This window comes from Chiloscyllium plagiosum, chromosome 20 (assembly GCF_004010195.1).
Source record: "Chiloscyllium plagiosum isolate BGI_BamShark_2017 chromosome 20, ASM401019v2, whole genome shotgun sequence".
Lineage (NCBI taxonomy): Eukaryota > Metazoa > Chordata > Chondrichthyes > Orectolobiformes > Hemiscylliidae > Chiloscyllium > Chiloscyllium plagiosum.
In genome coordinates this window covers 2,497,609-2,501,678 of record NC_057729.1, presented here as the reverse complement: position 1 = coordinate 2,501,678, position 4,070 = coordinate 2,497,609, and positions in this window count along the sequence as shown.

The following is a 4,070-nucleotide window of genomic DNA, read 5'->3' as shown; positions in this document are numbered from 1 at the left end:
GGTTCGGACTGAGATAAGGTGGGGGGAGGGGAAATGAGGAAGCTGGAGAAATCTACATTCATCCCGTGTGGTTGGAGGGTTCCTAGGCGGAAGATGACCTGCATGTCCTTGGTGAAGTGGGAGGGGGAGTTAAAATGTTCAGCCATGGGGCCGTTGGGTTGGTTGATGCGGGTGTCCCAGAGGTGTTCTCTGAAATGTTCCATAAGTAGGCGGCCTGTCTTCCCAATGAAGAGGAGACCACATCGGGTGTAGCAGATACAGTAAATATTGTGTGTGGAGGTGCAGGTGAATTTGTGACGGATATGGAAGGATCCATTGGGGCCTTGGAGGGAGGTGAGGGGGGAGGTGTGGGCGCAAATTTTGCACTTCTTGCGGTTGCAGGGGAAGGTGCCGGGAATGGAGGTTGGGATGGTGGGGGGTGTGGACCTGATGAGGGGGTCGCAGAGGGAGTGGTCTCTCTGGAACGCTGATAGGGGTGCGGAGGGAAATATATCCCTGGTGGTGGGGTCCGTTTGGAGGTGGCTTCTCTGCCTGTAGAGAAGCTCTTCACGCAGAAGCTTGTGTTGGAAAAGGCCACACCTCAGGTGAGATCGAGGCTGGCAGTTTTCGGCACTCCCGTGCTCTCACCCCTCAATCTCCGTGCCAAATCTGTCGTCGTTTTTTGCTCGATGTTTTCTTCTGAGGTTAATTGTGTGAATGGGTTTTGATTTAGCTTGAATATCAAGTAGCTCTGTAGATATGGGTGGCTTGGTGGCACAGTGGTTAGCACTGCTGCCTCACAGCACCAGAGTCCCGGGTTCAATTCCCGCCTCAGGCAACTGTCTGTGTGGAGTTTGCACATTCTCCCCATGGGTTTCCTCTGGGTGCTCTGGTTTCCTCCCACAGTCCAAAAAAAATGTGCAGGTTAGGTGAATTGGCCATGCTAAATTGCCTGTAGTGTTAGGTTAAGGGGTAAATGTAGGGGAATGGGTCTGGGTGGGTTACTCTTCAGAGGGTCGGTGTGGACTTGTTGGGCTGAAGGGCCTGTTTCCACACTGTAAGTAATCTAATCCCATACTGTGTAGCCCAAGGTGTAAAAATTATCTTGGGCTGGGATCTGTTGGTTTCAGTTGATTATTCTTTTATAGAGGAGGGGTAAATTGGGATTCCAGTTGAACAATAGTCCCAGACGCAATTTCCATTCTGCTGGTTTTGCTGCGTATTTTCCACAGAACTCAGTGCAGCTGTCCTTTTTCTTTTAAAAGTTTTGAAAGTCCAAGGCGCTGCCCAAAATCCAAGATTTTGTCCTTATGCTTTAATATTGGGGATTTTTGCTGGATCTTATTCCATGTATGTGGCACCTAATGAAGGCCTTCTGGAAAACCAAATATACTTCATCTACTAATTCCCTTTTATTTACATGCATACTACATGCTCAAAGAACTCCATTAATTTGTCAAACATGATTTCCCTTTCATAAAACCACGTTGACTCTGCTTGATCATATCATTGTTTCTTAAAGTTCTGTTATTGTTATGACACCATGGTTAAACCAAACACCCAGAAAAACTCAGCTCACCTCTTAATTTGTTAAACAAATGAGTAACAGAGAACTTACAAATTTCACTATTTAAAGAAAATAACATCAGTTTATTTTTTAACTCTAAAAGTGAACATTAAACAACTATTCACAATCTAAGTCCCCCTTTCTCATAACTGCTTTTTATCTGCCTCTAACACTAGAACAATATGCTGTTCCAATAAAACACTTATTAAAATTACATCAACTTAATTTCAAAACCACACAGCCGCTGTCGTCTTCAGTGTCTTTCTTCTTCCAGTTGAGGATCTCCCTGGGTCATCTTCTTTCTTTTTTACTGAGAGGATCTTTCATATGAAAATATACCTTTGATAAAGAGTGTTTCCTAATTTCTTCGAGAGCAAGATGTTATATTTCCAGGCGTTTCTATCTTGATGGCAGCTGCTCTCTCTTAAAGGTACAGTACACGCCTTCAACTTCATAACACCTCCCCCCTTAAAAATAATGAGCCATCATAATGAAAAGATGGCTTCGTTTTTTTTCTAATTCTTAATACCACTATGATGAAATACATAGGTTATTAATCTAAGTTATACTTTTCATGTTAATTTCTGCACACAGATATAACATTGGAATCTGTCAAATCTCATCTACACTTATTCCTTTAAATCCGCGATAGGGCATCTACTATCATATTTTTTGATCCACAACATGTACAATTTGTAAATTAAAAGTCTCCAACACAAGACTCCAACAAAATAGACTCTCAATTTGTCTTTAAGTCTTTCCAAAAATGTAAGAGGATTGTGGTCAGTGTACACAAATGTCTCCGACACATTGTTCATCACATAAACATTAATATGTTTTAAGGCCAGTAACAGACTCAGTAATTCTTTTTCGACGGTAGAGTATTTTCTCTGGTGGGTTTCTTTGTAAAATAGCCAACTGGCTGTTCAATTCCATCATCATCTTCTATGTCAGTATAGCTCCAAATAGCATCGAATGCAACTTTGAAGCGTTTCAAAAAATTTGGTGGAGCTAAAACTGGTGCAGTGGATAATACTGCTTTAAAATTCTCAAATGCCTCCTGGCATTGTTCAGTCCAGCAAACGTTTGTGTTCTTCTCTCGTAAATCTGTTAACAGTGTCACCATGCTGCTGAAGGTTGGAACAAACTTCCGATAGAATCCACTTAGTCACAAAAATAGAAGCACTCTCTTCGAGGATGGACGTGGAAATTCCTTGATGGCCTTCATCTTCACATTCTTTGGGGTCAACTTTCCATGACCGATGTTATGCACCAGGAACATTACCTCTGCCTTCACGAATTCTGTTTTCTTTAAATTTATTACCAGTTTGTTTCTCGTAATCGTTCAAAGAGCTCTGCCAACTGTACCAGGTGATTTTTCCATGACTCACTATAGATCACAACGGCATTGAGATAAACTGCACAATTTGTTAATCCGGCCACAACTCTGTCTATGAGTCTTTGGAATGTGGCTGGAGCATTCTTCATTCCAGTGGAGAAGGACATGGAAGATATAGAATGTGGAAAATACATGGTGGTATCTCGAAAAATGTCCATATTACAGAGGAGGAAGTGCTGGATGTCTTGAAAGACATAAAAGTAGATAGATCCCCAGGACCTGATCAGGTGCAGCCCTAGAACTCTGTGGGAAGCCAGAGAAGTGATTGCTGGGCCTCTTGCTGAGATATTTGTATCATCGATAATCACAGGTGAGGTGCCGGAAGACTGGAGGTTGGCAAATGTGGTGCCACTGTTTAAGAAGGGTGGTAAAGACAAGCCAGGGAACTACAGTTCAGTGAGCCTGACCTCAGTGGTGGGCAAGTTGTTGGAGGGACTTGATGTACATGCATTTGGAAAGGCAAGAACTGATTAGGGATATTCAACATGGCTTTATGCGTGGGAAATCATGTCTCACAAACTTGATTGAGTTTTTTGAAGAAGTGACAAAGAGGATTGATGAGGGCAGAGCAGTAGATGTGATCTATATGGACTTCAGTAAGTCTTTTGACAAGGTTCCCCTTGGGAGACTGGTAGGCAAGGTTAGATCTCAAGGAATACAGGGAGAACTAGCCATTTGGATACAGAACTGGCTCAAAGGTAGAAGACAGAGGGTGGTGGTGGAGGGTTGTTTTTCAGACTGGAGGCCTGTGACCAGTGGAGTGCCACAAGAATCAGTGCTGGGTCCACTACTTTCATCATTTATAGAAATGATTTGGATGTGAGAATAAGAGGTATAGTTAGTAAGTTTGCAGATGATGCTAAAATTGGAGGAGTAGTCATAGAGATGTACAGCATGGAAAAAGACCCTTCAGTTCAACCTGTCCATGCCAATCAGATATCCCAACCCAATCTAATCCCACCTGCCAGCACCCGGCCCATATCCCTCCAAACCCTTCTTATTCATATACCCATCCAAATGCCTCTTAAATGTTGCAACTGTACCAGCCTCCACCACATCCTCTGGCAGCTCATTCCATACACGTACCACCCTCTGCATGAAAAAGTTGCCCCTTACGTCTCTTTT